Source organism: Meles meles, chromosome 2, assembly GCF_922984935.1.
Source record: "Meles meles chromosome 2, mMelMel3.1 paternal haplotype, whole genome shotgun sequence".
NCBI classification, from domain to species: Eukaryota; Metazoa; Chordata; class Mammalia; order Carnivora; family Mustelidae; genus Meles; species Meles meles.
Genome location: NC_060067.1, coordinates 191,881,080 through 191,894,910, shown reverse-complemented (window position 1 = coordinate 191,894,910; position 13,831 = coordinate 191,881,080). Strand labels below are relative to the sequence as shown.

General features: G+C 48.3%; 1 protein-coding gene and 1 non-coding gene across 3 annotated transcripts in view; one reads left to right on the top strand and one right to left on the bottom strand.

The window, feature by feature from the left end:
* Window positions 1–13,831, top strand: part of MFHAS1 (multifunctional ROCO family signaling regulator 1) — a 96,175-nt gene that overhangs the window by 63,027 nt on the left and 19,317 nt on the right. The gene's annotated exons all lie outside the window — the stretch shown is intronic.
* LOC123937745 lies at window positions 12,471–12,577 on the bottom strand. Its single transcript, XR_006817544.1, has one exon. It is a non-coding gene; the product is annotated as a U6 spliceosomal RNA (small nuclear RNA).

Sequence of the window (13,831 nt, the reverse complement as noted above, 5' to 3'; positions counted from 1 at the left end):
GGGGTCAGGCACTGCCCGGTCTCCTTTCCACGTAGGTGCACAGGTTCTCCGGATCCTCCAGTCCTGCGTCCTCCTCTCCTGCCCCTGGGGTGGACTGCATGGCAGGGGCTCCCACGGGCTCCCCGACAGCTGGGCTGGAGGGTGGCGGGCACCGACGTCACAAACCCCGCCCACTTACACTACCTCCAGCTTCCTTCCTGGTTGGGTTGCTCAGATGTTCGAGCTGCTGGTGGTACCCCCGGCAGGTACCTGTGGAGTCAAGTCCTAGGACATTTTTAAAAATAAAGAATAGGTGTAGAGGAAAACAGGCAGTAACCTCTTCGATATCAGCCACAGCAACTTCTTTCAAGATATGTCTCCAAAGGCCAAGGAAACAAAAGCAAAAATGAACTTTTGGGACTTCATCAAGATCAAAAGTTTCTGCACAGCAAAGGAAACAGTCAAAACGAAAAGGCAACCCACGGAATGGGAGAAGATATTTGCGAATGACAGTACAGACAAAAGGTTGATATCCAGGATCTATAAAGAACTTCTCAAACTCAACACACACAAAACAGATAATCATATCGAAAAATGGGCAGAAGATATGAACAGACACTTCTCCAATGAAGACATACAAATGGCTATCAGACACACTGAAAAAATGTTCATCATCACTAGCCATCAGGGAGATTCAAATTAAAACCACATTGAGATACCACCTGACACCAGTTAGAATGGCCAAAATTAGCAAGACAGGAAACAACGTGTGTTGGAGAGGATGTGGAGAAAGGGGAACCCTCTTACACTGTTGGTGGGAATGCAAGTTAGTGCAGCCACTTTGGAGAACAGTGTGGAGACTCCTGAAGAAATTAAGAATAGAGCTTCCCTATGACCCTGCAATTGCACTGCTGGGTATTTACCCCAAAGATACAGATGTAGTGAAAAGAAGGGCCATCTGTACCCCAATGTTTATTGCAGCAATGGCTACGGTCGCCAAACTGTGGAAAGAACCAAGACGCCCTTCAACGGATGAATGGATAAGGAAGATGTGGTACATATACACAATGGAGTATTATGCCTCCATCAGAAAGGATGAATACCCAACTTTTGTAGCAACATGGACGGGACTGGAAGAAATTATGCTGAGCGAAATAAGTCAAGCAGAGAGAGTCAAGTATCATATGGTCTCACTTATTTGTGGAGCATAACAAATAACATGGAGGACATGGGGAGATGGAGAGGAGAGGGAGTTGAGGGAAACTGGAAGGGGAGATGAACCATGAGAGACTATGGACTCTGAAAAACAACCAGAGGGTTTTGAAGGGGCGGGGTGGGGGGGTGAGAGGTTGAGGAACCAGGTGGTGGGTAATAGGGAGGGCACGTACTGCATGGAGCACTGGGTGTGATGCCAAAACAATGAACACTGTTATGCTGTAAATAAACAAATAAACGAATAAAAAAAAAGAATAGGTGTTAAATGTAAAGGAAGGAAGTTGATAGGAAGTTGACATCAGTACATTATCAGAACCACCCCCCCACCCCCCCACCCCCCCCCACCCCCCGGCTACAGCTGTCCTGCAGGTTGTTGGTATCTTGGACTCCTTCTGGGTCTGAGCCTCCTCAAATTATTCAAGTTATAATTTACGCATTCTCCAGGAACGGAAGAAGAGGATTAAGAGTCGGCCTCTTTGGTCACAAAAGAAACCTAGCATTTTGAAGACGTTCTGATTTAGTCTTTGTTATGGGCTGAATATAACCCCCTCCCCAAAATTCATATGTTGAAGTCCTAGCATCCAGTACCCTAGAATGTGACTATATGTGGAGATAGGGTTTTTCTTTTTAAGATTTTTTATTTATTTATTTAGACTGAACGTGGAGCCCAGTGCAGGGCTCAATCTCTCCACCTTGAGATCACGACCTGAGCAGAAATCAAGAGTTGGTTGCTTAACTGACTGAGCCATCCAGGCATCCCAGAGATAGGGTCTTTAAAAAGGAGATTAAAGGGGCACCTGGGTGGCTCAGTGGATTAAAGCCTCTGCCTTTGGCTCAGGTCATGGTCCCAGGATCCTGGGATCGAGCCCCCCATCGGGCTCTCTGCTCAGCGGGGAACCTGCTTCCTCCTCTCTCCCTCTGCCTGCCTCTCTGCCTACTTGAGATCTCTGTCTGTCAAGTAAATAAATAAAACCTTAAAAAAAGGAGATTAAAATTAAATGAGGTCATAAGGGAGGGCCCTAACCCAATATGACTGGCGTTCTCATAAGAAGATGAGATTAGGGGCACCTGGGTGGCTCAGTCAGTTAAGTGTCCATCTTCGGCTCAGGTCATGATCTGGGGGTCCAGGGATCAAGCCCCTCATCAGGTTCTCCACTCAATAGGGCTGCTTCTCCCTCTCCCTTTGCGCGTGCACCCCCTGCCCCCCGCTCATGCTCTCTCTCTCTCAAATAAATAAATAAATAAAATCTTTAAAAAAAAAAAAAAAGTATGAGATTAGGACCCAGACACAGAGGGAAGACCACATGAGGGCACAGGGAGAGCAGGGAGAGGACAAGATGGCCATCTGTGAGCCCAGGAGAGAAGCTTCCGGAGAAGCCAACCCTGTTGACCCTTCCATCTCAGACTTCTGGCCTCCGGCATTGTGAGAAAACCACTTTCTGTTCTTGAAGCTGCTGGTCTGTGATACTTTCTGGCAGCCTTAGCAAATGAATACATTGTTCTATCCCTTTAAACTTTGGCTGGGCTAGGTCCAGGGTTTACAGAAACTCAGGATAGTCGAGAGTGCCCGAGGCGCCACTACTCCTGTCTTCTTTTCCCTGGTAAAAGCTGGTCCCCAGGGAGTCTGGCTGGGAACCTGGAAATCCTGAATGTGGGCTGGGACAGAACCTCTGACAGGCCCTTCTAGAGGGCCTCCGTGCTGTGAGCGCACCATTCCCAGGTTCCTTGGAGCCCTGCCTCCAGCTTGCATGCCTGGTCCCTGATCCCTTTTCTTTCCTTGAACTTTAGGACCAGTGGATGCTGTCCATCACTCTGGCTTCTGATGGCTAAATCCATCTTGATCACACACGGTTTTGTCTCTTACAGATGATCTGCCCCTGATTGGTTGGATCCCGTATTATATGCATCGCCTTAAAGTACATATTGGCAAGAATTATATTCCACTTCTGATGGAGCGGGGAAAGGGTGTGTGTATGTGTGTAAGATACAGAGAGAGAGAACCCTTGACCTTGAAGTCTCAGTTTTGGGGTCTGCACACCTCCAGCTTAGTGCTGTCTGCCTGAGCCAGGGCCTTGGCCTCTGCCAGGACCAGAAGACTCTGAAGTGGCTTGCAATGGTCCTTATTTAAGGGAGACGTGAATTTTTTGGGGGGTGGTGTTCCCTGCCTCACTGGACAATGACTGCAGGGTTACCCTTGCACCAGGTTTGGAGAGAGCCAGGCCTGCATTTCCAGCAGATGTCAGTTGACGGAAGGTGAGCAGAGGTCAGCCTCATGGCACTCTGGTCCCTGCTGAGCCTCTGGACAGGGAGGCCTCGTCTGTGGGGTCTGCCTGTCTGCCTGCCAGTCTCTTCGCAGGAAGTGTGTAGCCTGGGTGGGACCCGGCTGCCTCATTCGTTGGTCAGCAGGTCTACCTTGCAGACAGGCCGGTGTTAGAGCGAAGAGCCGCACAGATGGATTTTGGTCTGACTTGATGCGCACAACTGTGAGCTCCTGGAAGCTACTGGTTTTTACTAAGTGGGGAATGAAAAGCACTTTTATTTATACAGAAAATTAAATCTTGCTCTTTTTGGACAGTTTATGATTGCTTTTTTTTCACTCTAGGGAACGTTGCCGTGTTAGAGAAGAGTAACAGACGTTTTCTGTGAGCACTCAAACTCCTATATATAGAGGTGGCAAGTTCTTTGAAGCCTAGGGAGACAGATGAATCTCTGAGAAGAGGGCTTTACTGTTTTACTGGCCATAGCATTTCTTTTCTCGGGGCCCTGACCGTTCTCGGTGCTGAGCGTGAGACTGAGCCGTGGGTAACTTCCTTCTGCGTACCAGTGGGATGCGGTCTCTTGTATGGAAGCATGAGGGCCATAAAGTAGGGAAGCAATGAGGGGGCGGCTGCGGGGGGTGGGGGTTGGGGGGGCAGCTGACGGTGGTGGGGGTGGGGGAACGAGCCATGTTTGTTTGGCCTCTTTAAGAGATTGTTCTACTTCATGCTAAATTTGCAAGTTTAACTTGAGAAACCTAGAAAATTCCGTAGAAAATACTTATTCACAGTATTTTAAGCTGGAATGGACTATTTTAAGCCTAACAGATCCTGAAGATAAACCAGTTCAGCTTCTTCCCTTTGCAGCTTCCCTTTGCTCCTCCCCAGAGGAGCCCGGGGATGTCAGGAACTTGCAGGGAGTCAGTGTGGCCCTGGGAGCAGAACCCAGGTTTCAGCGTCGTCCCTGCTGTCTCTCCTTTGCAGCAGCGACGCTCACCGGGCTTCCCCAAAGCACCTTCCTCAATGCAGAGAAATACCTTGTTACTCATAAAGCCAAGTCTTCAAAGTGGTTTTTATAATAACTTATGAGAGCTTTGTAATTAGTTGCAAATAATACCTTGTAGTTAATGAAAGAAATGGTTATGCTCAGTAAAAGCCGTTTATTAATTATGATGTTCGAGTCAGTGTTTGCGAGTTAATTTAAGGGAAGAAAAGCAGGATTGTGTCAAGAGTACAGTGATCCTCAGAATCCAAGGAAAGGAAACAAGTCGAAGTTTTCCTTACGTTGATTTGGAACTTGGGACTGGTTTGTGTCACTCTGTCCGTCTGTCCCAGTCTGTCTCTCAGTCCCCCTCCCACATCCCCTGTCTGATGAGCCCTCAGGTCCTGTCATTCAACTTGTCAGTCACTGGACTCCCATCTCTAATCCCCTGACTTGACCCCCTGCCCCCCCACCTTGGTCCCCTGCTTGATTTCCCTTCCAACTTCTGTCCCTCTGTCTCTCCCTAAGGACTTGCCTCCATTTTTTTTCTCCCCTCAGACCAGCTTCCTCTGCAGCCGACGCATGAGGCAGGCGACCGCCCCAGCCTTTCTCTGCTTCACTCACTAAATCTGTTGCTCACCCCAATTTCCAGTTCCCCACGGAGCCGTCTGATCTGCCTCCTTCACCTTTTCTCACTGGGCTGCAAGTTGCTGCCACTCCTCGGAGGGGGCCGCCTGTGGTCGGGTGGTCAGCCCTGGGCAGAGGCCAGGGACCGGACCGGGGGGGGGGGGGGCTCAGGAGCCCTGGGAAAGGCAGCCGGCCTCTAGCTGGACACCATGTGTACGACCTCATTCCGTCCTCACGACGGGCCTGTGTGGCGTGTAGTGTCATCTCTCCGTGTGTGGGGGAGAGGGGGACGGCGGTGCATGGAGACCTGGGCTTAGTGCCCTTAAAGCCATTTGCTTAGGGACCCATGGCCCGGTAGGTGGTCCAGATGGGAGCCAGCCTCTGGGGTCAGTGCCGCCGCACCCTCCTCCTCTTCGTGCTGGGCTCCCCTGGAAGCAAATCCATGCCTTCCCCAGAAGTCACCGTGCCCTGATGCTAGGTAGACCCAGCTGTCTTCTGCATGCCTTTAAGAAGTTATTGTTAAGGCCCCTGGACTGTCAGTAGACTTGAGATCAGTAGGATTTTATGAAAACCTTGCTTGAGACCCTGCGTGATATCTGCTAACATCTTCCCACACTTGGGATCCGAGGAGGATTTCTTGGATCAAGGTCAAGTCCTTATAGAAATGCCGTACTGAGATTTCAACAGGACGAGCGGGTTGTCCGGATTTTTAAAAGCCCCACCCCCACCTCTTTTAAAGAAGACGCAAAGCTCTGGCAGAAATCAAATTTTTAATCAATGGAGGTTGATTTGCATTTTCATAGCCCATGGCACAAGGAAAGATCTTACATGGACTGAGACCTGTAAACGTAATTGGGAGGGAGGCGATCATTTGTGCACTGTCCTCCTCGCTGAACAAGGATTGTTAAGTACTTCCTTGAGTTCCGTGAAATTTGCTGCCATGAAATCTAAGAACCAGGAAGCAGAGGGTGGAAATGGGCTTAGCAGTGAGTGACCCTCTCTGTTTCCACTCTCTCCTCGTTCTTTGACCTCCTGCCGCAGGGACTTCGGAGGCACCGTAAACTCTGCACGGAAGCCTCTAATCCCCCAGCCTTTCCTCCTAGCTCCTTCCGATCCATCCGGCAGCTGCTCCCTCTCACCCCAAGGCCAGGCAGGGAGCCCCTGAGATGCGGCCAGGGGCCAGCTGTGTCACAGAGACTGGACCTTCCCCTTCCTACTCACATGCTTGCTCATCTCCTGCCTTGTGAAGGAAGAGGGGTAGGGAAGGGGACGGAAACCACAAGCCTCTGATTGCTGGAGGAGCTTTTCTCTGTCACTTGTGCTGTTTTTTCTTAGATGTGTGATCTGGGTCTGTGAAAAGCTCCCAGGGGTTTCTCCTTTTAGATCGCTTCATTCCATGATGCATGGGGCATCACCACTGAGTCTGAAATCACACTTCATAGTTGGCCAGAGCCCCGGCTTCTCTGCCTGGCCAGCGGACTGCACTTTGCCCCAGGGCTCCCCTGACTCTGAGAGGCCCCTAACACAGGAGCGAGCCCCGGCCTTGCAGGTTGTTGGGGGTAGAGACTCCTCGGGGAGGACCGCAGGGTGGGGACTGGGCATGCAAGTTCACCCTCCAAGGGCACGAGACGCTGTTCAGGAAATGGGTAGGAGTGGTGGCAAAAAGCAACCAAACCAAAGGGCCCTGTTAAGAAATAATTGTGTGACATGAGTCTGTTTATGTAAAATTGTGTGAGCAGGGGAGGCCCAGGGAAGAGAAAGACATTGATATCAGATGAATGAAGAAATAGGGAACAAATACAGCCCTCACTCTAACACCGCCGCAGGTAGTATGCAGTCGGATGAAAGAAAAGAACATTGCATTATGCTATGGTATGCCTCTGCCTGATGGAAAAGAAGCCAAACCAAAAAAAAAAAAACCAAAACCACAGGTGTGTAGAGAAGCACTCAGTATGTCTGAGCTGAGCAAGGAGAGAGGCAAGGAAGGGGACTGGATGCTTGCGAAGGGGGTAAGGGACAAAAGTGATTCTCACCTTTCTTTTATACATTTTATGTTAATTACTTATTGAAACCAGCAAGTGTTAACTTATTTATAATTGAAATAATAAATACAGGGTGCCTGAGCCGCTCAGTCCATTAAAGCATCTGCCTTCGGCCCGGGTCATGATCCCAGGGTCCTGGGATCGAGTCCTGTGTTACACTCTCTGCTCAGTGGAGAGCCTGCTTCTCCCTCTGCCCCTCCCCCTCTCACTCTCTCTCATGTTCTCTCTGTCTCTAAATTAATATAAATCAGTCTTTTTAAAAAAGAAGAAAGCTATTCTAAAGAGAAAAAGGAAACAATTGAACTTATACTGGGGTAGATTATTTTAAGTTTTATCTTTTTTTTTTAAATTTTAAATAGTCTTTTTTCTTTTTTTCTTCTGTTCTCTTCTCTTCTCATTTCTTTTCTTTTCTTTGCTTTGCTTTGCTTTTCAAGTAATCTCTGTGCCTGACCTGGCGCCCAAACACACAACGCCCAGATCATGTAGAGTGCGCTCTCCTGACTGAGCCAGTCAGGCTCGATTTAAGTTTTATGTTTACTTGTAAACTGTCTGTGTAAGTGGTGGGCACCTTTCAAAAGGCATAAAAGGCTCCGTGGGGAGAAGAACGTCTTTTCTCTTGTCCGTGGCCATCCATTTCCCCCGCTGGAGACAGCCAGGATTCCTGGGTGTCCTTGCCCAGATGCTCTGTGTTTTTACAAATATATATTTGCCTGTATAAATAGGGGAAGAAGGAGGTTCCCCCTTCACCCCCCTGCCAAATGGTAGCAGAATAGAAACACTGCTTTGGGGCTTTTTTTTTTTTTTAAGTTAAAAATTAAAAATACACTCAGGGCATACTAATACATATAGAGCTATCTCGTTCCTTTTTAAATTATTATTATTGGCTATATCATATTCTGTTATCTAACCAGGCTTCTCTCAGTAAGCGTTTGAGTTGTTTTCAGCCCTTAAAGTAGGAAACCATACTGAAGAAATAATTGGGACTCTATCCTTTGACCTTTGTGGGTATCTCTGTAGAATAAATACCTTGAAATGGAATACAAAACTTCTCTCCAAAGAAGGGGTACACATTGGCTCTTCCTCCAGAAATGTATGAAAGTGCTAATGTCCTTTAGAGGACCCGTGCTGCCTTAGAGGCAGGATATACTATCATGGTAGCAACAGGGATCTGGGGTAAGGTGATAGGAGAGTCAGGCCTTTTCAGTTGCCCCTGTGATAGGCCCATCTCTTTCCAGAAGTTATTTTTGCATAAACCTTGGTTTCAGATGAACAAGGATATGAGGAAGAAATGAACATTTAGTGAGCTGCCACTGTGTGCCAGGACAGTTTAATTCTTAAAGCACTCCTGTGAGGTGTATGTTTCACATTTCTTATCCACACTTCACCCATGAGAGCAGCAAAGCTCAGAGAGGCTAGGTAACTTCCCCAAGGCCACACAGTGGGTAAGTGGCAAAGCCACTTTTCAGACTTTGTCAGTGCACTCATGCTCATGTTGATCCTTCTCCCCTGTCTCTTAGAAAATTAGAAATCTCTGTAGCTCTTGTGTTGCAGAAAATCTGGGGGTGCATTGGAGCAGTGAGCGAGTCATAGAAGACCAGTGTCCCCTATGGTTGACCTCTAGACGTGTGATATTGCTTGTGCCTAAGAAATCCCTTTTTATGGGTCTGTGGTGTGGAAGGACAAAGTTTATTGTTGGTTTATGTGGACTGTCCACAACCTACAAAGGGCTGTGTTCCAAAAATTCTTTTTCGTCTGCCGAGTCTAAAGGGGAAGACACAGCCCGGAAGGGACAATGTTCTAAATGCTGGTTTGGCGTCCAGGCCGAACCACAAAGCCCGTATAACCTACAAAGTTATAAAAGAATGTTTGTGGCCATATGTCTTGGCACTGTCAGTCCATAGTGGAGTGTGTGGGTGAGGACGTAGGGACAGATACGGGCGAGAGCCCACAGTGAGGACAAGGATCGGAAAGGCCAGAGCTACCTCATCTGAGGGCTGGGCTGGGCTTCGGGGCCATGGCTGGCTGCATTGAGTGGGGCTGGGACCCAGGAGACAGGCAGTAGAAGGCTTGCTGCTTGGAATTGTTAAAAGCATCACAGCATCACTGCTAAGAGCAGTGAGGCCACTAATTATTTTCAAAAGTCAAATATTTGTAGGTTGGCAATTGCCCACACTTTTTTGTCTCAAATGGCTTTATTAGACTAGTAAACTCAAATGCAAATTTGGCTTCAGTTAAAGAGTTTGGATATAAAGGGTCATACTTTCTCAGCTCAAGAAATAAAGGAGATTTTTCCTCCCATAAAAAGCAGGGCAAATTTTCTTATAGATGCTAGAGATTATTATGGTCGCTTTTTCTGGTGTGATTTCCAGTCTAAGTGGAAAGACAGTAGTGGTCTCTTGAGTTGACTTTGTGGGTCACCCCTGGACTACTCTGTGCTTCAAGACTGAAAGGAGCCAGTGTCTTTACTCTTAGCCTTGTCTTCTAGAAGTTTGGAATAGCGTTGGATGAACTAAAGTGTATGTCTCATAATACTCTTAACCTTATAATAGGCAGAGAGTAATTTTCTGAAGTGGAAGAGGAAGAGAGGAGAAAGAAACCAAGCTTCCATACCTCTAGGTGATTAAAGGTGTGTGATTAAAGGTGTGACCCCCCTGACTTACCTTGTAGGTCAACTCTTGCATGCCTGTCCTGTTGAAGCTGTTGTTGGTTGCTGCCATATTATCACTCTTCCTCAGAAGTTGACACCCGTCAATTCCCTTTAACTACTTTGACCTGCTAATTCTGTAGCCATTGGTGGGAGGCATCACCTACCAATTATTATTAGGTATTAGATGGTATGTTGTTTCTTTAAAAAAAATATTTATATATTTGAGAGCAAGAGAATACAAGCAGGGGGAGCGGCAGGCAGAGGAAGAGAGAGAAGCAGACTCCCGATGTGGGGCTCGATCCCAGGACCCTGGGATCATGACCCGAGCCAAAGGCACTCACTTAACCAACTGAGCCACCCAGGTGCCCCTATTTAATTTAATTGGTTTATTTATTGCCCATTTTAAAAATTGAGTTGTTTATATTCTTAGTGAGTTTTGAGTTCTGTTCTTTATATAATCTAGATACAAATCCCTTATCATATATATCCTTTGTGAATACTTTCTCTCTCCATCTGTGACTTGTCTTTCGATTCAGTGTCTTTAGAAGCATCGGAGTTTTCAACTTCAATGACAGGCTAACCATTTAGAAAGAAACGACTTCATTCATGATGTAGAAAGTACTTCAAACCCAGTAGCCACACTTCCGCTTTCAGCTGGGACAGAGTAACAGAGACCCTATTTACCCTCGCACCTAAGAAAAACAAAACAAAGTAGCAACATATACAATGATGATTTTCAAGACCCTGAGCAGCAGGCAGCAGAAGACAGTGAGCCTGAGAGATGGGGAACAAAGGATGTGAGCCCCGTAACTTCCCCAGCTTAGCACCCTGGGCTGCAGGGCGGGGAGGGCATGGGGCCTGCTGGCAGGCTCCCCTAGTGATGGAGCTCAAGGGAACCAGAGCTTTAGAATTAGCAGGACAGAGGAGAGGGGAAGAGAGGCAACTCCGAGGGTCCTCGGGCATATCCCCATGGAAAACCCAGCAAGATACGCCTGTGAGAGGAAACGAGGCGACTGGGAAAGGAAGGGGGGCACTAAGAACTTATTTCCGCTGGAGTCTCCCCTACCCCACATCCGGAGCACTAAATAATTTGGGGTACCTCTGCTCCCTCCTGTCTCCCCCGCTCACCCCTACTACTCTCAAACGAACCCATTTTCAGCTACAGTTCAGAAGAAGGCGTTTTATGCTACACTTAGTGGTTTCCCTAATGTATCTCTGAACTATGTCATCGTTTAGAAAATATTTTAAGATGTTGGCCTTAGACTCCTCCCAAATGGATTTTGGCTTTGTCAAAATCATTTGACATTTGACATCATTTCCTGTTTGAAATGATGGCAGGACCAAGTAAGACAGAAAAACAGGGTGAATTCCCGGAGCCCTTTGGGCAGTTCCCATTGGGTGGTTGCCTCCGCCGTGGTACGTCAAGGAGGCAGCGTATGGGGGAATGTTTGGAAACAGCTCCTGGCTGGGTTACTTGTATACCCTTCTGAAGAAGAGACTGTAGACTTGGGCCCCGGGGGCGTGACTGTGCACTGCCCAGTGTCAGATTTGGAACCACAGACCTGAAGGAACTTGCGAGGCTGCCTTGTATGTGCCCTCCATCTGTGGATTCCGCCATTGCTGAGGGCCTACTGTGTGCCAGGCACTGTTCTGGGAGCTTGAGATCCAACAGCGAGCAAGGAAAATCTCCACACTGTGGAGCTTACGAGGTATAACAAGAGACACACCATCAACCCTTCTATGTCAGGTGGACAGAAGTCCTGTGAAGAAACATAAATCAGGAAATGGAATGTGGAGGCCCCGGGAGAGGTAGGGATGCTATTTTGCTATTTTGTACAAGGTGGTCAGGGAGATTTCTTTTTCTTTCTTTCTTTTTTTTTTTTTTGAGGCGGTGATAGTTGAGCAGAGGCCTGAATGAAATGTGTATGGGAGACGAGGGCAGGGTGCAGATCAAAGTCAGGCCACAGAGCCGGATGAAGGCGCATGGGCAGGAAGTAGACAGGAGCAGATCACATGGGACCTTGGAGACCTTTGTGAGGACTTGGGCTTCGCTCCCAGTGACCCAGGAGGCGTCGGAGGGTTCTGAGCAGAGTGGCATGACCTGATCTGCGTTCTAAAGGAACCTGACTGGCCTCAGCAGGGAAATGGACCGTGGAGGCCAGACGTGGGCTAGAAGAGCACCATGGTCGTCCCGTTGATGGTGGTGTGGGCAAGGGAGCTGATCAGGTGGTCGGATGGGCTGGGCGGGATTGAGTTGGAGCAACAGGACAAGCTGATGCTGTGGGCTGTGGTGTGGGATGTGAGGGAAAAGGAGGGTCAGGGCTGGCTCTACGTTTTTTGTCCAGAGTCACTGGAAGAACAGAGTGGACATTTATGGACGTGGGGAAGCCTTGGAAAGGAGTAACTTTGGGGAAGTCGGGCCAGTGGAATCAAGAGTTTGATTTTGGACGTGTCAGTATCCAAGTGACCATGTTTAACAGGTGGTCCGATCTTGGTCCCATATTCAGTGAAAATCTCAAGACAAGATAATGGAAGCCCAGGGAAGGCAAATTGGCTTAGTTGAGTGGCAGGTTCTACACAGACCGAGCTGCTCAGAGAACTGGCTTCTCCCTGGCGCTACCCTTTCCCCATGGGAAGCCAAGCCCTTTTGGGCAATCCCATACTTCCTAATTGGCTTTAATGCTTTCATGATTATGTTCCTTCCTGTCTTTCTTCCTTTTTTTAAAAATATGGAACCCTTCACAAATTTGCGTGTCATCCTTGCCCAGGGGCCGTGCTAATCTCCTCTGTGTCGTTCCAATTTTAGTATATGTGCTGCCGAAGCGAGCACTATGTTCTTTTCTTTCTATCTGTATTTAGCCTTCAGTCTGGAAGCCAGCTGCGTCGACGTCAAGATGAGGTGCCATTGAAATATAAAGAATTCTTTCTTGTTCATAACTGCAACTTGTAAGAGGTTAGAGAGGCCAGGGAGTTCTGGGTTTCCACCATGAGGGCAATTTAATACTTTTCAGATCATCATGGATGCTTGTTGTTTGCTTATAATGGTCTTAAGTCCAGTCTGGATCTTCTGGGAATGAGACTTGGGCAGGGGTAGGGTAGGTAAAGGTTCGCTCGTGTTGGGGGGTACCCCCCCCCTGCACTGTAGGTTCTCCCGTAGTGTTTGTTTATGCGCGTGGGAGATAACAGTCATGTGTGCAATAAGCGAGCGGGACCATCTCAGCGCTCCTCCCAGTCCTCATTTTCTCTGATCTCCCAGGCCCCTGCAGGGTCTCCTTGGCTCCCTCCACCTCCCCCAACCCAGCCCGACATTCACTCCTTTTCCCTCCAAGAAAAATGAATTTGTGGAAATCTCGTCATCTTCCCTGTTAGGAGACAAGCAACTCTATGGCTTCTGATCATCCCAGCCCTTCCAGATCAGGTCGATTTTGATAAGGCTGTTGGGCCTTTCCTGTTTCAGTTCAAGTCCTAGAAGTTCCTCCCATGTTCCGTGGACGGGAAAGCTACGGCTGGAGAGAGTTCTAGTCGGGATGCTTTCGTGTTGTCCACGTTCACTTCTCTGAGCCTGGAACCGTTTCCAGTAAGAAGTAGGTGACAGGCTATCCAAATAAAGAAGAACCTTTGGAAAGCACTTCTGTCCAACAGTGTGGGCTTTTTGTAATCCTCACTTGCCTTTTGAGAGAGGGAAGGCCGGTTGGGTTTGGGCCCTGCCTCCCCCCTCGCCCCCCTCCCCAGCCACCGTCCCCCCTACACACTTTGATCTGCGAAGCATGTCTAATCCTTAGCCAAGTCTCTTGGAACTTTATCCAGAGCAGGAAAAAGGGAAATATTTTTCCTTTCTTGGGTGGATTTGTATTTATATAAACCCTTAGCAGTGAAAATGGAGCCAAGTGGCAGGCGCGTCGTCTGAGGAGAGGCGAGTTGAGTCTGTGGTGGAAGAGGCAGGGGCAGTTTGTCCCTCAGCCCCGGGCCAGCTTTGATTTGGGTCAGACCCCGGCAGACCTTCTAAGGGTCAGTGAGGACATAAGTCCTTATGGGCGTTTTCTGAGGGACGTGGGTACACGGGTACACGCGAGACCATCGCGGA